We start from the raw sequence: 26,305 nt of genomic DNA on the forward strand, positions 1-26,305 counted from the left end.
ACTCTAAATAGCATTTGTGCAATCTTAACTAGTGATACGTACAGGCTAAAGTGCATAGTTTGTAACTGCGTACAATAAACAACGTTGGTATGAACATGTGTTTTATAATTAAGAGATTTCTCTTTTCTGACCCGATTCATCCGACTTTACCCTACTGAAGATGGTGTAAGGTATACAAAGTATAGTGTGCTTATTACTATTATAAGTGTCCAAATAATTATAAAATTATTTAGATAATGAGTAAAAATTATATATTTTTAAAAAACTACAACAAAGGAGATTCCAGATGACACAAAAACAACATTATTTGCTAAAATTTTGAAGAAATCTGACATTTCTAAAATCGATATGTAGCTTACATCAAATAACATTCAGAGCCAAGAGAATTCTCACACTGCAAGTGAAGTAAAAAGCACAGCTGAAGTGAACAAGTCTACAAAAAAGTGCACTAGATTTGCTTGACTTTATTGGTGATTATTAGTAAACATGCAGGAATGCTACAGTGAAAAGGGGGGTCTCTGAGCCCCTTCGTTCTGCTTGTGTAGAGAAAACTATGTTTTGGAAAGTCAAAATGACCAATTTTTTAATTTTTTCCGGCCTCTACCATCCATATGCCAGGGGACAGAGGGTTCTCCTTTACTCTACAGATAGAGTTCGGGGAGCTCTATTTGCCACACATATCGCCTTTGTTGTCATTACACATACAACAGAGTTATGGCAGTGAGAATGTTGGCGGAATGGAATAGCCTTGGTATTCTTTTTAATCATGACTTGAATCAAGTTTCTTCATGGGCAAATAAGTTCGGACTTACGTTAAATGCTAGTAAGTCACAAGCTATAATAATTGTACATAAGAGACTACTGAACACAATGAACAACAGACATATCCCAATTATTACAGTAAATAATGCCACTATTCCATGCCATTTTGTCGTCAGAAACCTTGGCATTTTCTTGGACGAAAATTAAAATTGGGAATGCCGAATAAAGGAAATATCCAAGAGAGTGTGCTATACCATGCATTCTCTTAACCCATTCAGAAACTTCCTCCCACCAGAATTAAAACAGACTTTAATGCAAACCCTTGTGCTACCACTGTTTGACTATTGCGACGTAATACTTGCAGACTTGACAACTGACCTTTCGAACAAGCTGCAGCGTGTGCACAATATGTGTGTCAGATTCATCAGCAATGCTCACAAATTTGACCATATTACACCCTCGTTCAAATCTTTATCCTGGCTGCAACTTAGTAACCGTAGAACACTTAATTCGCTGTCTCTTCTGTTTCGAGTTCTCCACACTTCTATTCAAAATTATCTTCGTTCCCAGTTTAACTACTTATCCTCCAATCACAATCTAAACACCAGGTCACAGGAGAGCCAAATCCTATAGAACATCCCACTATTCATCCTCTTTTACTGTCTCAGTCCCCTGTGAATGGAATTTTCTATCTCAGAAGATTAGGGGCTGCCAGACAATAACCACTTTCAAGAAAAGGCTAAATGATTTCTTATGGGCGCATTCAAATTTAAGTTATGTTTAATAATTTAATTTAATTTAGGTATGACATTATTATTATTATTATTATTATTATTATTATTATTACATAATTATTTTATTGGTGTTGTGAAGATAAAAAGAATTGCCATTGTATTATATTAATTATGTATTATATTGTCTTGTTTAAATTACATAAGTTAGGTGTTCATGAGTGAGATAGTTATATACAATAGAAGCAATTTAATACAGTTATATGAACACTTTTTAATGATTGAATAAAATTAATAAAATCGGTTAAAAACCAGACATGTTTCGGAGGAATGCTCCTCCATCTTCAGTGGTGGTACCACGACGCTGACTGAGTCTTCCTTAAGCTACGTTACGCGGTCGAACATCTGTACCAGCGTCGTGTATTAAATTACTTCTATTGTATATAACTATATTGTCTTGTATTGTAGTATTGTATTGCTTTGAATTGTATTGTATTGTACTGTATTGAATTGTATTGTATTGTATTAATTATGGGTATATTCATAGCAATGTAGTAATTTTCTTGGTTGAGTGAAAGGCTTTAACTCTGCCAGTTAAAATAAACCATTATTATTATTATTATTATTATTATTATTATTATTATTATTATTATTATTATTATTATTATTTTCATCAGCTTGTGGTCGAGATTCATATTTTCATGCTATTGTATCCGAAGCAAGTCAAGGGGGAATACAAGACCCCATCCTGTTCCTCGATATGGCCATTATTTCCAGAGATTAGAGACTGAAATATTTTAGGTACTAAAAAACTAAGTCTATAAAAAAGTGCAATGGATTTGCTCCATTCTCGCCACCATAACTCTGCCGTATGTATAGTGAGAACAAAGCTGATAAGTGCAGTGAATAGAGCTCTTCGAACTCTGTCTGCAGTGTAAAGGGCAACTCTCTGTCCCCAGGCATATGGACGATAGAGGCCGGCAAAATTTGTGCTATTCTGTGTCTTGGTCAATCTATAATTGGGAGTTTATAAATTCGTTCTTGTTCCAATGTAACCATGAACATCATGAACACTCATATAACTAGGTTCTTTAGATGAACATTCTAGTTCAATTTTTATTTTTTATGAGGATATTTAAAATAATGCAGTATTAATGAGCTTGTAGACAAGTGAGTGATTCGTAATTGAATGCATGTTATCATTGTTCTGAATAAAAATTACCTTTAGTAATGTTAACGATATAAACTATTACCATGTAGTGGCAAATACTTTGTCTACATGTTTTATTCTTTTTTTTTTTTTTTTTTTTGCAAGAATATTGTTTAAAAATAAAGTAAAGCAGACTAAATAAGTTGTTGTTTTCTAATGCCAGGCGTTTGACAATAAAGTCATTTGACCTCTTGCACTCCAATATTTTTCAAAGATATTATCATGGCCAGCCACTGAAGCACAGATTTTGAGGTGTTCCGAATCCATTTCTTGGTTTGAGTTGCACAATGGGCAGTTAGGGGACTGATATATTTCAATTCTATGCAGGTGTTTGGCCAAACAATCATAGCCTGTTGCCAATCTAAATGCAGCTACAGACGATTTTCGTGATAAATCGGGAATTAACAGAGAGAAGGAAGGGGCTACTCATCAATTAGCACTGGTCAGCTTGATGAGTTAATGACTGATTTTGGTATAATTTTCCTCTATTCAATACCTAATTCCCTCTTTACCCTTTCCTATCCAGTCCTCTGACTGAACTCTTACTTTCTTTGACCCCGACGGCATTAGAGCATTCGAGGCCTAGGGGTTCATTTCCCTATCCTTCCTCCTCTTTCTACTTTTCTGTTCCTAGTGCTGACCTGCTATGGCACTAAAATCGTCCTCCAGTGCCTTAAGGAGGGAAAGCTGGTGATCAACAAGATCTCCCAGCTAGGTCCAATGGACCCGTCGACCAACAACAGGTGTGGTCCTCCAGATATTCTGGGGGTTGTGTGTGAATGAAGTAGCCACCAAAACGTTAAAATATGGCGTTCACTTAAATCGGCTACAACTTTCCATTTTCACTCCTATATGAAATGAGTACCATTAAGGTAAAATTATCCGGAGGTAAAATAGTCCTCCATTATCGGATCTCCAGGCGGGGACTACTTTAATGGTAGGTACAGAATCAACTAAACATCTTACAATGGAATGCTGGTGGTATAACATCAGCCAAGAAGACTGAACTAGACTAAATAAGTTAAAAAGAATGATTGGTCTGTTTATGTTGTAAAATTATATACTGCCAGATAAGAGACAATGAATTAGAGTTGAAATGTCTGTAATAGTTATGTTTGACAATTTTTTGTTTTTTTTTGAGGAAATATCGTGCAGTAAAGAATGTAGAAAATTTCATATATACAATTGACAAATTATTAAGTTCACTTACTAGAAGAACAACATTATTCTGTACTTGAGCAATTAAGCTTTCATAAAAAGTATTTTGGGACAGATTTTGCCTTGCATAATGGTTTTTTTAATAAATGGTAAAATATGTGACTCACAGATATAAGACAGATATTAAAATAATTCTTAATATGATATTTGTAGAAACAAATATTTCTGTACAAATCAGGACAGCAAAGCACATCCAAGACCAATTTGTTATAGAAATGCCTTTTTCATGACACTTCTATTTCCTCTGGCATAACAGCAATACATCTTCGTAACATGAAGTACAGTCACAAAGTCGTAGGCCTGCTACACTATGGTATGTTATTTTGGGCTTTGTCTATTGTTGCAGGTGGTGAAGCTGAAGGAGATCGCTGTCATAATCACAGGTTTTGTTGGCATCTCCATCTTCCTGCAGTGGATGTCTTGTGGACACTTCCTGGTAGGGAATCTAGTTCACTGGAGAAGATACAGTGAAAGGTATGTTATTTTTGGCTTTGTCTATCGTTGCAGGTGGTGAAGCTAAAGGAGATCGCTGTCATAATCACAGGTTTTGTTGGCATCTCCATCTTCCTGCAGTGGATGTCTTGTGGACACTTCCTGGTAGGGAATCTAGTTCACTGGAGAAGAGACAGTGAAAGGTATGTTATTTTTGGCTTTGTCTATCGTTGCAGGTGGTGAAGCTGAAGGAGATCGCTGTCATAATCACAGGTTTTGTTGGCATCTCCATCTTCCTGCAGTGGATATCTTGTGGACACTTACTGGTAGGGAATCAAGTTCACTGGAGAAGAGACAGTGAAAGGTATGTTATTTTTAAGGAGCGGATATTTATGAAATGGCATTATTTTTCTTTTAACTTCTTCTTCTTATCTTCAAGTATTTAGGCTTATCGCCTGTTATGCCTCTATTTGCTGGTCTATCCAGCGTTTCCTTGGACGGCCTAAACTTCTTCTTCCCTTTGGCTTGTTTTCCATTATTTGTTTCGGAATACGGTCATTATTCATTCTTTGAACATGCTGTGACCAAGAACTTCTATATTCTTTTACTTTCTTTGTTAAGTTTTCAGCATTGAGTTCCTTTCTAATATCTGTATTTCTTTTCCTATCCGTTAAACTATATTCAACCATTGCTCTTAGGAATCTCATTTCTGCTGCCTGCAATCTAGATATACCTCTCTTCGTCATGGTCCATGTCTCGCTGCCATACGAGCATGTTGGTATCGCTATCACTGTATAAAACTTCATTATAGTTTCCTTCCTTACTTTTCGTTTAAGTGTTGTGCCGTTCATTTTATTAAATTTTGCAATTTTTCCGTTAATGTCAGTTTCACCATGGTAAGATATAGGCCTATCACATCCCAAGAAAGTGAAGCGGTGAATCTGTTCAATAGGAGTGTTATTAATGACTATCTTGGATCTTACAGGATTTATACCTTTGAATGCCATTACTTTAGTTTTTGATGTCGATATTTTTAGATTATATGTTTCAACTATTTTTTTAAGTTCATGTACCGCTTTCTGTAAATTATTCTCATTATTGGCGATGATTACTTTGTCATCCACATATAATATAAACATTATACTTTTTCTCCTCATGTCAAAATTCTTTTAACTTTTATGCAATAATTCATTTTATGTTGAAACAAAACGAAATATGTAACATTTGTGTTTAATTTTATTTATTTATTTATTAACAGAGAGGGTTTGGAATTGAACGGGTTACGTCAGCTTCTTGTCTATGCGGTTGATGTGAATATGTTAGGAGAAAATCCACAAACGATTAGGGAAAACACGGGAATTTTACTTGAAGCAAATAAAGAGATAGATTTAGGAGTAAATCCCGAAAATCTCGTGACGGGAATATTGTACGAAATGGAAATATAAAAATTGAAAATTTATCTTTTGAAGAGGTGGAAAAATTCAAATATCTGGGAGCATCAGTAACAAATATAAATGATACTTGGGAGGAAATTAAACATAGAATAAATATGGGAAATGCCTGTTATTATTCGGTTGAGAATCTTTTATCATCCAGTCTGCTGTCAAAAAATTTGAAAGTTAGAATTTATAAAACAGTTATATTACTGGTTGTTCTCTATAGTTGTGAAACTTGGACTCTCACTTTGAGAGAGGAACATAGGTTAAGGGTGTTTGAGAATAAGGTGCTTCAGAAAATATTTGGGGCTAAGAGGGATGAAGTTACAGGAGAATGGAGAAAGTTACACAACTCAGAACTGCATGCATTGTATTCTTCACCTGACATAATTAGGAACATTAAATCCAGACATTTGAGGGGCAGGGCATGTAGCACGTATGGGCGAATCTAGAAATGCATATAGAGTGTTAGTTGGGAGGCTGGAGGGGAAAAAGACCTTTGGGGAGGCCGAGACGTAGATGGGAAGATAATATTAAAATGGATTTGAGGGAGGTGGGATATGATGATAGAGACTGGATTAATGTTGCTCAGGATAGGGACCTATGGCGGGCTTATGTGAGGGCGGCAATGAACCTCCGGGTTCCTTAAAAGCCAGTAAGTAAGTATTTATTTGTTTTTTAAATTTTCCAATAGGTAATTTTTTCATTCTATGGTCCATTAAAAATATTTTTCTTCAGTTCTTATAGATATTTTATAGAATTTTTTCAAATTTCATTTAATTTTCTTGCAGTCTTACGTACAAATCATAGTTGCTGCTTTTATACTGCAAAAATATTTTATTTGCTAAGGAAACTGACCTTGAGTAGGTGGTGATAATGCTGTGATAAGCTGACAAAGAATGTGGCGGTGGTAGATTTTATATGTTAATTTGTTTTCATCAGTAATTTAAAATGGCTCATAATTAAAATTTATATAATAGAAACATCAATACTATATACATAACATGTAGTAATAATATTGTTGGCAAAAGTAGAAAACCTCTGAAATCATAAGAATGTTCTCAGGACTTACAATGTTTTCCACTTTGCCAACAATTATGTTGTACATGCATTGATCCAATACAGTTTATATTCAAATGAAATAAATATTGAAACCATCGATGAAGTTATATTTTATGCCAATGCAAGTAATGAGAAATAACGATTTAAAATCGTATTAAAGCAGGATTTTATCCTTTTTATATATCACCATTTTCACACATACATACCTCAGCCTAAAGAAGAAATAAAAACTTCTATAGAACGTTTTGTGATTTTCGTTACTAGAATAAATACTAGTTTAAAAATGAGGTGCTATTCTATGTTGCAGTATAGATTAAAATCATGATCATCTATAAATTTGTAATAATACAATAAAAACAGACACAAGGTCTTATTTTGATTTCTTTTGTAAACTATATGCTTTTGTTTGTGTTCATTATCACTCCATATATAGTCACTTGCCTGTATTTTATTAACTTTTATAATCATTTTATTATAAGTTTGGCATTTTAATGTAAATGTAATAACGTTTTTTGGTAATTATTAATGTAATTTTAAGGCACCGACATCCAACTTCTACTTATTTTGTATTTATACACAAGTGTGTAGGATCTTTATTTTGCAATTAATTTCTTTCCTTCATTTGATTGTTTCTCATACTTTTCTGCTGTGCCTTCCAGTGTCTCAGTTCCTGGATGAGGAGGTACAAATTGACAAAACCAGTCTGAATTATAAGTGTGGACCATCTTTGACGCTGGGTACGGCACCTTGAACCCTTCAAGCTGGAGGACTTAATCTACACCACATTTGCTCTCATCTGTGGAACAACATATGAAATCTTCCTCATTAGTAAGTGTATAGAGATCTTAAGTACTCTTAGGAAGGCTCCTTTTTAGTTGCTTGGTAACAAGTATTGCTGAACTTGGTACACTTGAGATTTTCCAATTAACTGTTCTCAGATTGCTTATCTCATGTGGACAGCATAAGCCAAGGCTTCTATACATTCAATAGGTTAGCTCAGTTTTCATTAGCCAATCAAATAACTAGTTGGCTGATGACGCGCGAAGAGTCCATGCTGATTGGTCCTTTATTTTCAAATTGATCAGCATACATTTTAAACATAATCACCTCAAATAAAAACATTACAAGGGGTATGAACCAAGTGCGTACGTGTCATGAAACAAAATAAATACTTTGAAAGTGTTTATACCGTGTATATAAGCTGTACTTACACTTGTCACTGCATTATTTTTCTGTATTTCTTAACAATTCGTCTGCTCTCAGTGTCTGTCGTCCGTTTTCGTCTGCTTGTTTCCAGTCTTGTGTTCACATACTTGAGTCGTATAAAGAACCTAGTTTTGACTGTACAATCAACAATAAAATTTCACGTGGAACGTTATGTACGAACATTGCCACATATTCTTTGGTTCTTTTTATAATATTCCGCCCCTTTTTAATCGTGTTCTTGCCATGATACTCATTGTAGAATTTTTCAGTATTATTGAAACTACTTAGCCATGCTGGTGATGGCATGGTTAAACCTTCAAAAGAAAGAATAATATACTAAAATTAAAGAGGGCCAAGATGGTGGTGTTTTTGTTTTAAATGGATATTTATAAAAAATCTAACATTGATTGATGTTAATACCTCATTCTAAAGTTTGGAAAAAGGCGCATGTACCAGTAATGAAATGTCAACAACACGTTCATTTACAAAAATCATTATAACTCAACAATGAACTGTCACTGGAGGCTATTATGATTTACCCACTGATTATGGCATAATGACAAAATGTCATAAATCGTTAATATAAAATCAATATAATGAGAATTATAGTGAAAAAACATCACTGGTATCAGTCGTTAACCCTCCACCCCTTTGGTATGCAACTGTTAGTATTAGTAGTAGTATTAGTAGTTACTATTTTTTATATAAGTAGCATGATTACAAAAGAAAGAAAATAATTTGTAGGTTAACATAGATGAACCATTATATAAAGCTGGTATTAACATAGGCTACTTATATAGACCTATGTGATTTATTTAAACTTACCTATAGGCTTTAACATTGTCGGTCGTTTCGGCTTTATTTTCATTAAAGCTGCTCGAAAATCAGGAAAAAAATCGTCATCTTTAAAATGATCAGAGCGTTATCTGCTTGCATCAGGATTGAATTTATCGTGTCTTTTGCACGCAATTACCCACTTTGTTTTTTTTCAAATTTCTAAATCTTTAGGAATGGTAAAGAGAGACAACTCTTTATTTTTATTGTTAGAATTGTTGCATACTGCAACAGCACATCTTTGACCTGGCATAATGCATTCAAAACAACATAAACAAGAAAAAACACGAGATACTGCTTTGAATCATTTGAGCTTTGGCGCGCTTAGCTATCTTGTGACGTCAGAAGCGCTCTCCTTTCCCCGTCGATCCCTTGCCAACAAGCTCAATAATAATGCAACCTATGATAAGTTTAGAAGCCTTGATTTGCATTGTTCAAGACGGTATTGTGACGTGTTGAGTGATGAATGCGAATTCCATAGAGAATGAAAAAATGGAATAGCGTCAGTGAGTAGAAGCTGTAGACAAGAAAATTGATAGTACTTGTGTTGTAAGTATCTTCGATCTGACTTTAAATGTACAAATAGTCAACTGCCGCAAGGGAGTTTAAATATTCATATTTTATGTTTAGAACGTACTTTCAAGTTTTCTAAAGTAATTGATAAAACTACGTAGCTACATTTTTATGATGCAGTTACGTATTGTATTAATGTTACTTGATTTTTATCAACAGTAATCTCACTAGAGGTTTGATTTATCTAGAGAAAATCAAAACTCGAGTGGGATTTAATTGACTATTACACAATTAGAAGAAATTATATAAAGATTAGAAGTAACGAAGTACTCTAATACAATAAAATATTGACTTACGAAAATACTGAAATGTCTTCAAATGTATTACTGTACCATTGTATTCCGCTAGATGGCTATAGTGTGTTATGATTAGCTCACCACCATCTGGATAGCTGTTTTCTTGTTATCAGCCTAGATCTAGGTTATCAGTCGTGCCAATTATAGAATCTTCATTGAACTCTATGGAGATCACTAGTCAAGAATGCTTTGTTGATTCAATTTCATTTTTATTAAAACAGTTAATTCCACTTCAATTATCCGGATCCCAATAATCAACGTCACTTGACAAATGATTTTCAATAAATCTTAGTATTAAACAATCTTTGATAGGTGACTATCCATAATATCACACAGCAGAAGCTGTAACATAACCTAAATATAATAAACAAGTGTTTGAAAAGTTATAATTAGGAATGATGGAATAAGAAAAGTTTTAATAAAGGATGATGAAATAAAAAATAAACATGAATAATTTTAAAAGGAACAATTATTGAAAGTACAATTTTCAAATTTGAATGTTTGTGGTTGGTGGTTCAGTTGATGTTACAGTGGACGTGTGCGTAAAAGTGGAACTGGTTGATGTACATGGTGTATTCCTCAACTTATGCAGGATGGTGCTCTTCATTTATTTGTAAGTAGGGTTTCAGGGAAGATGCATTGCTATGACCAGTGATCTGTATTAATTCTTGTTCTTGAATGCCAATGCGAGTCATATTTGAAACTGCTGTGCATCGACTGGAGTGGTTTGTAATTTTGTGTTTTTTGACGTCCAGACCAGCTTTTTGTGCAGATAACTTAGTCCATTTTGAAATTTCATTTTGCCCAACAGGACAGTTTTTATACCAAACCCCAGAAATGTTATATGTAGGTTTGGGAGTAAGGAAAAAATATTGCACTGGACTTACGTTTCTCTGTTAATAATTTATAAAGTCTTACAGGACATCTGTCTGTGTTTTCCTTATTGGGAATAAGCCACTTCGTGTCTTCTAACTTGTGGTCACCACCTTGACAAATTTTTGAAAATATAGAGTTGTAAGCGATTCTTCCTGATGGAGTGCCATCGTTTTTCAGTTCTTCCTGAAAATGATGTGTAAGACACTTCACCGCTTCTCCTCCACGCCAAGCCAATTCCAGTGACGCAATGTGAAAAAATTTCATTTCCAAACCCAGTGGAGTATTTTCGTCACAAGTTTCTACAATAGAATTATATTCATCACTTTTTAGTGCTACAGCACTTTTCTTTCTTTTTTTCTGGTAAGTTCTGAAGCTGTTTTCTTTTGGTATTTCTGGCATCTCTGGCACACTTAAATTCTATGTCAGAAAATGGGTTGAAGTTACGTTTATATCTTTCATAGTAATTTTCTTGCAGAATTATTGCTGTAACATTCCATATGGTTTTTACAGAGTATTCTTTATACTCTTGTCCGTCTCCCTTTCGCATATTGATGGCCCAGTCTTTCATAATTGTAGCGATCTGTTCAACTGGAGTGTCACCTAACAGTTTATGTCCCCGCTCAATACAAAATTGATTAAACTGGCTCCAAATACTGTTTCTGTTTCTCTTTGTGTTGTTTGGTGTCGTTCTGTCTATCATTTGATCTATTTCACTAATGTTAGCTTCACCAAAACGTTTGAATGGAGCCGCCATTTTCAGTTGACTGTCTATGCTATAAACAAATGGCGATCACAAAGCATGTTTCGTAGTACCGTAGAGAATTTGCAGTTTGAAATGTTGGCAAATAAAGACACAAATGCTAGGGACGCGATAAAATTAAACAAATGCTAGGGACTCGATAAAATTGTGCGATAAGCAGCCATGATTGGTTGAAAAACGTCCTTTTGTACCGTTTCATTGGTCAACAGTAGTATGACGTAGTAAGAGTGTAATAGTCAGTATAAAAATCACAAATCTTTACTTTTTCCGAGAATATTAATTTCAAAACTCTTTCGCTTAAACATCATCTTCCTCTTGTTTTTATTAATTCTGTAACTGAAACTTCATTCTAGACGTACTATGTTGGCTGCGTTTTTGTAATAGGATTTGAACTTTAATGTTGCGACTGTGTTCTTCCCACGTGTTCGTCTGTGTATTCGGTTTTCAAAAAATTAAATTTCTTTGCTTGTGTTCCCATTTTCTCAGGAACAATTGAAAGTAGGCAGTTTAAATTTCACCGTTTTTTATCATGCTACTTGATGTCAGTAATGTAGTAATTAACGTACTAATAGAAAATATAGATCAGAAACTTCTGTATGAGTCAAAAGTTTTTCAAATAGTAATACAAGGGAAATAGGTTAATTCGACATTTGATAATATTCTATGCCACATCAATAAATTTAAGAATGCAGTTATATTGTCAGACTCCAAAGCAGCTATTCTATCAATAGTCTCTAACACACACCATCTCAAACAGCAGAAATAACTAAAATGCTCTCTCAATTAATATCACTCAATAAAAGAATTGTATTCCAATGGATACCATCCCATTGTGGAATCCTGGGATACGAGAATGCGGATGCTTTAGCAAAGAAGGGCAGCACTGCTGCTTACAGACCTGTTACTAAATCTACGTATTACTCTGTGAAAAGATTTATTAAATCTACATACTTAGACTTCAACAAACAAAATTTGATAACTCAATCCCAAGGGAAAAAATGGAACTCTCTGCATCATAATCCACAGTTAATTCCCGATTTACCACGCAAATCGTCTGTAGCTCATTTAGATTGGCAACAGGCCATGATTGTTTGGCTAAAACCTGCATAGAATTGGAATATATCAGTCCCCTAACTGCCCATTGTGCAACTCAAACCAAGAAATGGATTCGGAACACCTCAAAATCTGTGTTTCATTGGCTGGCCATGATAATATCTTTGAAAAATACTGGAGTGCAAGAAGTCAGAAGTATTTATTGTCAACCACCTGGCATTAGAAAACAAAAACAACATTTGATAATTGAATAAATGTCTATTTCCCTAGTAATTACTTTTGAAACTAATGTTGATAATTGACATTGCGTTCCAATTTATGAATCTTAGGCCTACATTTTTGGAAAACTCAGTAATACTTTCGTAAATGTCGGTCAAAGCTTGTAGATTTTTATAGAGAAAAAACACGCACGCACACACATACAGATGTTCTGTATTAAGGGAAGGCATAGGTGAAATTACTAAATCTTATAGTTTTCAATCTGTTGAGCTGAAATTTTTATCACATGCTACTTTTATATGTCAGTTACATTGTGCAAAATCTCTTTTATCTAGCTTTGATGGTTTTGGAGATATTGTAATTGTAGTCAATTTAATTAATTAATATATAAATGGTTCCACACGTCGAAAATTAAAGAAAATCACGTTGAAAAAAATTCCTGCCATTTATTTCATCTTAATAAGGAAATGTGTCATGTGTCATTCCATAATGACACACGTAACATTTTTAAAGTACCTAACTATGATCTTCAAAGGATATGTAATTAAATACTTAGTAATTCATGAAAAAGACATTACTGTTTTTTAACATAAGTATTCCTAAATGTAAACAAAAATTCTTAATGAAAAGGAATAATTAATAATGCAAAAAATATTAAATATTGTATAGTGTGACACACGAACATTTTCTTGCCACTAGATTTATTACCAAAATGGAAAATGTTCATATTATTGTGCCAAATGACGTAAATGCATTCTGTTGATTTCCAAACAATTAAGACACTTGTGTAGTACATATAACTGCTAAATCACGAACTTTAATAGTACATTATGCAACGAGCCTATAATGAAGGTAATTAAGAAGTGAGTATGGATATTTATGAAACGAGTGCAAGCGAGTTTCATAATTTTCATACGAGCTTCTTAATTACCATTATAGGCGAGTTTCATACGACTTTTTATGCTCGACCATATTTCTAACTTGATTTTATTAATTTTTTAGCAATGTCCCGTATGTTGTGAGATGTGCGCAGACTCGAAAGTATTGATTTTTTCCGAGGAACAGATGTCCACATTGACCTTGCTAGGCCATAAGAACCTACAGAGATAACACTGAAATTAAATTAGACATTGAAAAACGAGATGACAAATTGAATTTATTTGAATATTATTTACAATTAACGCTAATTATTATAGTAACGGAATATAACCTTCTGCGACAGTATTGGATTTCCAGCCTCCGTGACTTTTCGCTAATTCTCTTTCGATTGCATATCCGAGAATAATCGATACTTGCGGTTTTATAACGGTAGAAAGCTGACCTGTCATTGGCTGAACAGTTGTAATCTGAGTCGTCATTGGCTGAAAGACCTGACCTTTAATGAGTAGGTGTACTTTAATGACATGCATTAAAGTTCTGCTACCAGGTGTATAATTACTACATTTCGGCATGGTCGAGCATAAAAAAAAATTAACAGTGCCATTAAGAAACAAAATATTGCAAATGTGTTGTGACATACTAACATTTCTGTCATGTTGGTTACTAATTGTTTTAAATGCACTATAAATACATCACTTCTTGTGGAAGACATACACTATGCCTACAGTTCTTATTATACAAAACAACACTAGATTACACTAAAATACACTTTTAAATTGAAATATCCACGGTTGTTTACAACCATATGTGGTGATATTTCCTGTGTAATGTCATGTGACGAATGTACCAATATGTCAACCATTTGTAGTACTTCCCTTCCTTGGACATTACAGACACTTTCAATTCTTCGCCACCACAAGATTTTGTAACTTCTTATGTAGCCTATATTTGACGGCTATTTTTACTTGGTCATTTAATGACACTGTATCAATCACTAGGTTATTTAGTGTCAATGGGATTGGTGATAGCAAAATGGTATTTGACGAGATGAGGCCAAGAATTCGCCATTAGATTACCTGACATTCGCATTGTGGTTGGAGAAAACCTCGGAAAAACCCAACCAAGTAATCAGCCCAACTTTAATTCTTGAAAATACTATCAAAAAATGTTCAAAATGTATTAATATTTATAAAAAAAAAAAAGGTAAAAGGTAAAGGTATCCCCGTAACATGCCATGAAGGCACTTGGGGGGGCATGGAGGTAGAGCCCCATGCTTTCTATGACCTCGGCACTAGAATGAGGTGGTGTGGTCGGCACCACGCTCTGACCGCCTTTTACCCAATTAATATTTATATCAATAGAAAAACTAATATAGATTTAAAATGGCCTAACTTTTAGAATTGCTAAATGATACCTACGGTAAATTAATTAATGTTATTAAATAAAATGATTTTAAATTAATATCAGAAATTTAGTACCATTTTTACCTAATGTGCAAATAATTACACCAATTTATTTATACACAGGCGTAGTATGGTGGCTACCTGTTTACGATATAAATGTACTGCTTAAGCTTGTTTTTAATATGAAATAAATTAACATAAACCAATTTTTTAAGTTTTTAATTCAAGGAATTAAAAAAATAATAAATATTTTATACGAACTTTAGGCATAAATTGTCTTATGCTAATTTTAGGCCTACACGCTATATTTTTTACAACAGTTATTGTTTAGTCTGTCCAAAGACAGGTGTGAACCTCACAAGTGATACCAAGAAGGCATCACTTATGAGGCAACTAGGCCAGGAGATAATGGGATAGCGTGGCCAGTTCCTTTCCCCCTTATAACAGTGTTATGGAACACATATTTATTTTCAAGAGTGTTTAACTTACAGTTTATGTACATTGAAAAAAACGCACACACAATTATCTAAATCAACAATAAGTATTTGAAATTCCACTACTAATTATGTTTAGACGTAAAGACTTCCAATAACAACAAAATTTGTAACTGGATTTTAGGATAAACTTTAGTGACACACGAACATAACATTTTTGTCATTGTGTTCCGTGTGTCACGTGTTTTTCTTGTAGAATACGTACATAAGTCAAAATGTTGTCCATATAAGAAGTTGATTGTTATGTGATGTTTCTCACTTTTACATTTATAAAACATGAAAAAATTAAATGGTTTTGAAGAAATATAAACAAATGTTCATTTGAGCGTGACACACGAACTCTCAACCTTTCCTTGTAATAATTGCAATCAAGCACGAAATAATCATTGTATTATGGTTTCTGTGCATTATAATTATTAACAAAGGTCCTCACTTCATTATTAATTGCATTTAACATACAGAAGTAATGTTTTATTTGCCTTAAATATGCATTCAAATATGTGATTTCTAGTAGATAATTTCACGCTCTTAAACCACAGATTTCTTGGTGCTTTTTCTCCCACATACGTGTTGTTACACAATGAGTGTTTTCAGATTCAAAAAATTCGGATCATAACGAAAAAAATGACATATAACAAGCAGAGATTCGTGAGATTTTTATTTTTCGTGAAAATGTCGCATTTTTGTGGAATGACACTCAAACATAATTTTATTCTGGTATCCTTGGTCTTTGAGAATCGCATTTTTGTCACATTTTTGCCAAAATTTCACCTGTGCCTTCCCTTAAGATTTATCGTATTACTTCCATTTTTGTCCATGGATGGGGAGGTAATTACAAATAATTCTCTCCATTTCGTATTGATTTTTATACCATTTTGTAAAGTTTCGTTTTATTTTCCGACAATCTTATACAAATATAATTATTGCTCCTTTCCAGTGCTTAATATTTTCATTACTCATGACACTAACGTTCCTTTGTTGGTTATAGTGATCGCATAAGTTGACTAAGAATTTCGTAAGGGTAGATTTTACATGGAAATAGAGTAGAATGCAACCTATTATTATTTTTCAGCCCTCGGCTCACAAGCGCGTAAGAACTCTGCTACTTAAAACTTATTTGCGTGGGAGAAGGCAAGAAACAAAATAATAATGAGTAATAATTTAAAAGTATATATCTTTATCTCATCGATTCAAAATTATATATCATAAAAATTTCAGTAATAGAAATATTTATGTACTACATATTATGTGGTAAAAATGAAGTTATGTTGTATATATTCAGTGCAGTTGTATTCAAAATAAAGCATTATTGAAACCATCAATGACGTTATGTTTTATCAAACTCTCAACTGTAACATTCTACAGTTTAAGATAGCCCTAAAGTAGGATTTATTTTTTTCATATCTTTAAACTTCATGCATGCAGTGACCGCCACGTCCCAAAAGAAGAAATAAAAATTGGTATAATACGTTTTGTTATTTTCGTTGCTTTGAATATATGTTAGTTTTATAGTTTAAACATTATGTTATTCTGTGTTGCAATACAGCTATGATCATCCATGAATTAAATTTATATTAATTGAGAATCTTTTTAATACGAGAAAACAGAAACAAGTGAGTAACATTCCTTTCTTTTAAGAACCATCCCCTCTGGTGTTTATTACTCGTATTTGCCCATATACAGTCTCTTGCCTTTAATTTATTAGCTTTAATTACACTTTTAGGGAATTTTAAAGTAAATGTAAAATATTTTTGGTCATTTTTCTCGGTCATTTCTAGGTCGTCAACATCCGTCCCTTCCTTATTACTAGGGTTCAGGTTTCTTTGACGTGTCATATTTTATCCTGATCTCTTTTTACAAACCTAAGTTACATTAAACACATTTCTAGCATTTCTGAACAGGTTTATTATTGGTTATATAAATGCATTTTTTTCCATTTTATCATTGTCATAAATGTCCGCTATGTTAGCTCTGTGGTCACGTGTCTGCCTTCAGACTATCCGACCTGGGTTCGATTCCCGGTGAGATCAGAAATTTTCATGTAAAATTTCTACCTCGGGTCTAGAAGAGATGGCGGTGCACAACTTCCAATCACTAAATTGTCCACCAATATGCCTCGGTTAAATCTCAAATCTCTCCACAGTGCATATGAAGAGAAAGCATGTGTCACTGTTGATAGTGATTCGTCCGTCGGACGGGAAAGTTTAGCCTGGCGGCTCCCTTGGTGCTATTCGACAGGAATACGCTACGTGCCAGCAAGGGATTTCACCTTCTCCCTTCCTCACCCATTCCCTACACTACACTTACACATACACTCACTCTAGTACACCACATAACTCTTCAGAAATACTCATCATGTACAGTATGTCCCGCCGAAGTGGTGTGCAAATTGAAAATGGGTCACAGTGCAACCATCTGTCCGCAGTGTGTGGAACCCGAATCACGTAAGTGAAAGGATAGGCATTAGACACATACACACCCGCCCATTTCTATACTAGTTCCACAGCTTAAAACTTCAATGTTAATGTAAGATGTGGGTTTCCTTCCCACTGGTAAGAATGGGAAATATGAGTTGATGCAATATAAAATAAAATTCACAAGATCAACACGTTATATACAATCCTTTCAGCCTCATCCTATAGGAACCATGCCCACTTGTATCCACACCTTTAAGCTTCGATGTTAACGTAAGATGTATGGGATGAATTTTTGCTGCGTGGTTTCCTGACAGCTGCTAAAATAAAGAAATGTTAGTAAATTGGACTATATGGGTTAATGCGATATAAAATAAGATTTACAAAATGCAAGATATTCTATACCAGTGGTCGTCAGCACTCGCTGAAATGTGCAATGGGTACGCAGTGCCGTCCTGTGCGCACTGTCGTGCAACAGGGAGAGATAGAGAGCATACCCGCTAGCAGCTACGAGAGCACTATAGTGCACTGCGTTTTCCGCGGGTAAGAGAGGCTAGCCCCAGAGTGCTCTGTGCTGACGACCCTTGTTCTATACAGTCACTTTCCGTATTATCCTATAGGAACCACGCCCACTTGTTGACCAGTTAATACATGGCGGATATAGGTTCAAATGTTTCAAAGATGGTGGCGCGATCGCCAATCTATATTCTTACTTCTAACTCGTTGGACGCGACGTAATACAATATAGTCATGTGGGTTTTCAGCTTTGCGGGCGCTGTTAATCTCGCTTTCTCGATTATTGTTCATCTCTACTAGAAATGTATGCTTTCCGCCGACTATTTCCAGATAATTAGGCAACAATATAATTTCTTGGCATATATGAATACCTTCTAATAAGTATGGTAGAGTAGAAACATCTTTCAAGTTGACAAAAAAAAAGACTCTTCTTCAATTGATAGGGCCTATTTGCACATCATGTTTTAGAAATCAAGTTAATTCTGCCTCTAATACATTCAATGAAATACCTACTGGATTTTATAAGTTTGTACGATAATATGCAGAACAGAATGGAAGTAAAGCAATATAAATTACAGGTGAATTCAGATAAAATCATTTCGTAGTATTCTAAGACGATATGCTGTTTTTTGTTCTGTGTGTTAGCAGCTATGTGATTGCGTAACTATCAGAGAGCGAAGTGAGTTTTTTAATTTTCATTTCAGATTATAGAGTAGACGTCAGTGGCCGATCGTACCTGAAAATAATGGAATGCTACAAAATATTGGGAGAACTTTAGTATACGGATACCTCAGTAACAATTATCTTGAAATACTAAAAAGAGCAGATTTGTCTGTGTTTGTCGAATTAACATCATAATATTTCCTAAAAGGAATTTTTCAGTGCCAATAGCTAATTTATTTTGTGTGCACAAGATTGGAATTTAGAGTAAGAGGGAAAGGAAGGCATCCGTGTTCTGAAATGTATCCTCTTTTATCTTTGACACCTGTCGTAGAGCATGAATTACCGCTACTGAATAATGGGTAAGGGAAGCAGAACATATTATCCTGTCACTGTTCTCATGAATTTTCTAGTGTACATATAGTTTTTATCATTCTTTGCTTTCTGCACAATATTGAGATCTGGTATTGGCTGCCCTGGATATTTAATTATAATTGTATCTTCTAATCATAGGCGGAGAGAGAATCGTTTCCTTGGGGGGGGGCAATCAAAGCCATAGTATCCCCATATAACGGGGTTATGGGGGACATCATTTACCTCCTCCCCCCCATCATAGCTTGACCTTGGTACAGTATAATATATCGGAATATGATCATTTAATAAAGGTATTTTCGGGGGGCATGTTTCTTACAGTGTTACAATAATACTGGAAAGCTTGCCTATTTAGTATTGCAAGAGGCGGTGAAAAGTGGCTTGTGCTGCTATCTAGCGGCTTGGATTGTTTATACACTTCTTGCGACGTGCTAGGTTATGTGAGGAAAAACGGAGAGTTGTTCATTTGATGTCAATAAAAAATGCAAATCAATAGTTTTATTTAGTCACAAGGTTCACAACATTTTAAATTAATAAGACGTTACAAAGTTATTGGAACAGAAATGAAATGAAACAATTCTCGTATTTTCAAATGTAAGTATGATTTAGTTGTGCATGAATTTAGAAACTTTCATAGATTGTGTATTTCGTTTCTTAGCTAATGGTTATCCATTTTATTTTTGATGTAACAATTTATTTTCACACTGAAATATTTGTCAGTGAAGATACCGGCACAGTCTCTGCTTTAGGGATGAAGCCTGTATCTTGTAAGTTATCTTTTACATCAAGCAGATGCGATTTTAAAATTTCTGCAGGCATTGCATCTTTTGATAGAAAATAACATACGTAGTTTCCTTTAAAATTCTGCACATTCCTCGAATAATGAAAACCAGTGCTTGGTTTGCAAATGGCACTTCTAAAATTTTTACGTCAGTTGAAGTTTGTTGATTATGCCTATCTATACCTAATTCAATGAATCCCTCAAAGTGTCTGCTTTAGCATTGTAAGTTATATTTTCCTTCAAATACATTTTATCGTCAACAATAAAAGTTACAACCTTTTCATTCAATGGTACAATGTCGTATTTTATTTTTAATAATTGATTGTAAAATGGCGCGACTTATACCGGGCCTATACCAAATTCATAAAGTCAATTTTTGAGAGATCTAACTGTTGGTAAACATAATTTTCTTCTTAGAAATCTTTCGCCCTGAGGTGAACATAAATGGAATGTTGCGGCAAAACTTTTATCGCAACTGGAATATCGTTTCCCCATTTCCTTCTTTTTATGCACACTTGTGACTAATGAATTCATCATCTTGAACAATTTTAATTAAATTAACATTTGGACTTGCTGTGTTTAGAGCTGTCATTTCCGCTTGAGCCAGTTTTTATCTTTTAGGATTTCTTGCATCGTAAAAAAATGATCTTAATTTAGTGAAATATTAATGCCTTTAAAATATAGGACTAGGCAAATTATTTGTCCGAATAACTACCTGAATCACCTATTATGAAAAAAACATGAGTCCCTTTCTTCACAAAATCAACAATTCACATTTCGTATGTTACGTATCCCATGACACACTATTTGGATAAAAAAGTAAAGACTTTCAATTTTTTATACGGAGAAACTATAAAGAAATTGTGTTTTATATGAACAATGTAAAGTAGATTTATGCAGTTTAGTAACTGTTTCAGTTAACATAGAGAATATGTCACTGCTAATGCACTATCTAATTACACGATGGAGGAGTATCGTCTGTCATTTCTGTCTAATATCAGAAAACCCGCAGCTTCCTTGATGCAAGATCTAATATGTTTATTTGGGACCTTCGCGATTCTTTTATTGTGCTTTGATTTTGACTCATATTTTCGGAAGAAGGAGCTGTTAAATTCAGTGAAGGAATAACTATTATCTTCAGTCTGTTATTAAAAACAGAGTATTAAAAATTAACAGTCCTATAACTGATTTGAAACTTCGGTATACTTTTCCAATTTAGTACACTCTGTTTTTACTTATCCCTAATGTTTCGAATTATGGTTATTGAAATCCGATAATCAAAAGTGATCTGAATATATTTTGTAATTTTTGTACATAATAGGCTATGCTCCATCCCTCTAATTTTAAACGTTTCGTCTACAACTGTTGACAGTGTTTTTAGTTAGTACTCGCATTTTGCTTATGATATTGTTTGTGTTTTGTTTTTTAAAGAAGTTTATATAATGACGCAAATAGCGATAGTAGCTGACGCGCCCTATTAAATCTCATTAACTAATGTCTGTCTGCGTTTATTTACCTGTATGAGCATGGCACACCTAAAAGACAAAAGCAAATAACTGTAGTAGCCTACTGGTAGTAGAAGCAGTAGTAATAATAAAATATAATAATAATAGTAATAATAATATTAATAATAATAATAATAATAATCATCATCATCATCATCATCATCATCATCATCATCTTGTAATAGAAAAGTAATATTCTGCTGGTGTTTACATGACTACTCCCAATCTCTATCTTTTGGAAATCTGAAGAAAGGTCTAGCATAATTTGCTAGGCATAGTTTTTAAAAAACATAGAACAAACATTTCCATATTTAACTGATATTGTGTAGGCTACAACTATAATGAGAATAATCCTTAGGACATCATGAGTTTGTTGAAGAACAAAGCTCATATCACAGTTCAACACGCTATTCGTCATGTCATCCTCGCTGCCTACAATCCCTGCCGCTAGATAGCACTGGCGAGTCATTCGCCACTTTTACCGTGAACTTTCCAGTATTTTACACCCATATTCGCGATGTTTCGGACCGAGTTGTATAGGGTTTGAACTGTAGATCTACTACAAATTATAATAGGGCATAATTTAATCAATATTCCGAAATTAAAGGACGAGGAAACTAAGCAACATTATCAGGTCGAAATTTCAAATAGGTTTGCTGTATTAGCGAGTTCCGACGTTGTTGAGGAAGAGTTAAATGTGAATAGCATGTGGGAAAATATCCGAGATAATATCAAAATTGCAGCTGAACAAATCATAGGTTATTATGAAACTAAGAAAAAGAAACCGTGGTTTGATGAATATTGTTGCATGGTAGTAGAAAGAAGGAAACAGGCAAAATTGAAATTCTTACAGGACCCAGTTGAGGTGAATAGAGATAATTATTTCAATATGAGACGGGAAGCAAAACGTACACTTAGGAATAAAAAGAGAGAATACTTGAAGGAAAAATTGAATGAGGTAGAAACAAATAGTAAAAATAAAAACATTAGAGATTTATATAAGGGCATAAAGGAATTCAAGAATGGATATCAGGCAAGGGTAAACGTGATCAAGGATGAGAATGGTGACTTGCTTGCAGACACTCATTCAATCCTGAACAGATGGAAAAACTATTTTGGACGACTACAATATACATAGGCCAAATAGAAATGATCGGGACGAAATTGAAATACAAACTGCTGAGCCATTTATACCCGAACCCACACTTTCTGAAGTCGAAATTGCGATAGAAAATCTGAAAAATTATAAGTCGATCAAATTCCAGCAGAATTAATACAAGAGGGTGGAAGCGCATTATCTAACGAAATTTATAAGCTTGTACTTGCTATATGGGAAAAGGACAATGGAAGGAGTCCATTATCGTACCTATCTTTAAGAAGGGGGACAAGACTAACTGTAGTAACTTTCGAGGAATATCACTTTTGTTGACGTACAAAATTTTGTCCAATATTCTTTTGAGAAGATTAACTCCGTACGTAGATGAAATTATTGGGGATCATCAATGTGATTTTAGGCGTAATAGATCAACTATTGACCAGATATTTTGTATTCGACAGATAATGGAGAAAAAATGGGAGTATAAGGGTACAGTACATCAGTTATTCATAGATTTTAAAAAGGCATATGACTCGGTTAAGAGAGAAGTTTTATATGATATTTTTATTGAATTTGGTATTCCCAAGAAACTAGTTCGATTAATTAAAATGTGTCTCAGTGAAACGTACCGCAGAGTTCGTATAGGTCAGTTTCTGTCAGATGCGTTTCCAATTCACTGTGGGCTAAAGCAAGGAGATGCACTATCACCTTTACTTTTTAACTTTGCTCTAGAGTATGCCATTAGGAAAGTCCAGGATAACAGAGAGGGTTTGGAATTGAATGGGTTACATCAGCTGCTTGTCTATGCAGATGACGTGAATATGTTAGGAGAAAATCACAAACGATTAGGGAAAACACGGGAATTTTACTGGAAGCAAGTAAAGAGGTAGGTTTGGAAGTAAATCCCGAAAAGACAAAGTATATGATTATGTCTCGTGACCAGAATATTGTACGAAATGGAAATATAAAAATTGGAAATTTATCTTTTGAAGAGGTGGAGAAGTTGAAATATCTTGGAGCAACAGTAAGAAATATAAATGATACTCGGGAGGAAATTAAACACAGAATAAATATGGGAAATGTCTGTTATTATTCGGTTGAGAAACTTTTATCATCCAGACTGCTCTCGAAAAATCTGAAAGTTAGAATTTATAAAACAGTTATATTACCGGTTGTTCTGTATGGTTGTGAAACTTGGACTCTCACTTTGAGAGAGGAACATAGGTTAAGAGTGTTTGAGAATAAGGTGCTTAGGAAAATATTTGGGGCTAAGAGGGATGAAGTTACAGGAGAATGGAGAAAGTTACACAACACAGAACTGCACGCATTGTATTCTTCACCTGACATAATTAGGAACATTAAATCCAGACGTTTGAGATGGGCAGGGCATGTAGCACGTACAGTATGTGCGAATCCAGAAATGCATATAGAGTGTTAGTTGGGAGGCCGGAGGGAAAAAGACCTTTAGGGAGGCCGAGACGTAGATGGAAAGATAATATTAAAATGGATTTAAGGGAGGTGGGATATGATAGAGAATGGATTAATTTTGCTCAGGATAGGGACCAATGGCGGGCTTATGTGAGGGCGGCACTGAGCCTCCAGGTTCCTTAAAAGGCAGTAAGTAAGTACGGTAAATATCATTTAAAACAATCCCTCTCTTTTTTTCTCTCTTACAGAAAGGTTTAATAGTTTATATTACATGTCTAAGAACAATATGTGTAGACAAGGTCAGATAAGCCAAGAACAATTACAAAGAAACTATACGAACAAAAAATTCTTCATCGCATATACTGTACATCAGCATTTCTCAAACGTTTTTGAAGTGGGGACCACTTTTTTAAGTCAGAATAGTTCCACGGACCACCTTACTCTTGTTCCCTTCGAAAGCAAATTTATCATTTTTGTAGCATATTTTAATACCAGTATACTTATATTTTAAGACGGAATTAATTAATTATAATACTTTTCTAATTATATTTTTTGTAGCCAATCACAAGTAACTTATAACAAATTCTGTGCATTGTTGATTCATCGCTTGCTTGTTAGCTGTTTGAAATCCTTCTTATGTGGTACACACAGCAGTTGTCCATGTCTCTGTTAAATACTGCCTATTATAAATACTGGAAAACTGGCTTCGATCCGGATCTTTGAAAAGAAAGGAACATGCTGATACTATTGATTTAGGCAGTGCTAATAGTTCAGAAGCTGAGTGTGAAGAAATATAGTATTATCAGTTAGAGTGCCATTAAAGAAATATCTAGTCCTAGTGGTAGCTATTCAAAGAAAAAATAATTTCGTAAATATGACTTGGTACTTGAATTTACTTGGTGTGGCAATGAGAGTGAACTAAAACCTCGGTGCGTTGTTTGTTACGAAGTGCTTTCGAACGAGTGTATGAAATTCGACAAATTGAAATGGCACTTAGAGACAAAACACGCAAGTGTAAAAAGTAAACCTGTCAGATTTTAAAATAGGCAGTCTAAAATTTCTTATATCATCATCTGGAAGAACAAATAAAAAAATTAATGCAGAAACATACCTGATTTACAACAAGTAAAGATGCAATTTGGCACGTTCTATTATTGGTGTACGACGTACTGTACGTTCCCCATTTCAATGTGCATAATGGGTGTCGGCAAAACTATTAAGAAAGTCAATACATGAAAAGGTTCGGTACTTTGGTCCTCTGTTATGAATTCGGGTGGTCTCTGGCTGGGATACAGGCGTGGCACCAGAAATTTCATGAAATATCAGTACTGGGAGAAAAAGTTAAAGGCGATTACCGTGTGTCATTTCCAAAGTCAGAGATTTTCAGCTATAGTGTGATACGCAATTCCTTTGAATTTTATTTTTTCTTCCGTCTTTTTTGAAGGATCACAAGGGCAGAACTCGAAGACCACAAGTGATCCACGGTCCATAGTTTGAGAAATGCTGGCTTTAGGGAATCTTTACTCAGAGGAAATCTGAAGTACAGGGACATCACTTTATTTTTACCAACATTTTTAACATTAACCTGGCTATACTCGGAAACACTGTTACCCCCTTCCATTACAGGAGTTTGGTGTTACTAGTGCAATATGTGAACAAATCATTTTACTAGCTATAGGAGGAGAGTAAAGTAATGTATCCATTTATGTTATAGAGAAATGCGATATTACGATTTTCAGTTTGTTTATTACTTTTAAGGTATTTTATCAAAATACAGTAGAGTAGTAACAGTTTTTTTTTCACAAACTCAACTCTTCAGGCAGTTGTATTCAATATATAATGGCTACTTTATTCAGCATATTACCGTACTTTGGGTAACTCTAATTTCACTTCTGCTCAGTCCACACAGATAAAGTTATTCAGTCATGCTACACACCGTACCTGTGCGAAATAAGCAGGGGCAGGTGTTTATGGAGATTACGAAAATCACGACATAATAAATATACAATAGATTTTTACTAATATTTACGAATTAAGTGATTCTGATTAATAATATGCGGATAAAATAATCACGACAAATCGCGAAATA

General features: G+C 34.2%; 1 long non-coding RNA gene across 5 annotated transcripts in view; it reads left to right on the plus strand.

The window, feature by feature from the left end:
• The window catches only part of LOC138696177 (uncharacterized), a 127,931-nt gene that overhangs the window by 20,158 nt on the left and 81,468 nt on the right, over positions 1–26,305 (plus strand). For 4 of the 5 annotated variants that reach the window (XR_011331268.1, XR_011331266.1, XR_011331265.1 and 1 more), the window contains exons 3-5: positions 4,268–4,395; positions 4,590–4,717; positions 7,511–7,679. This is a non-coding gene — a long non-coding RNA (uncharacterized lncRNA). Of the gene's footprint in view, positions 1–4,267; positions 4,396–4,428; positions 4,718–7,510; positions 7,680–26,305 lie in introns of all 5 variants that reach the window. The other variant, XR_011331269.1, reaches the window with a different exon arrangement.

The sequence above is a fragment of the Periplaneta americana genome, chromosome 3, assembly GCF_040183065.1.
Source record: "Periplaneta americana isolate PAMFEO1 chromosome 3, P.americana_PAMFEO1_priV1, whole genome shotgun sequence".
In the NCBI taxonomy this organism is placed as follows: domain Eukaryota; kingdom Metazoa; phylum Arthropoda; class Insecta; order Blattodea; family Blattidae; genus Periplaneta; species Periplaneta americana.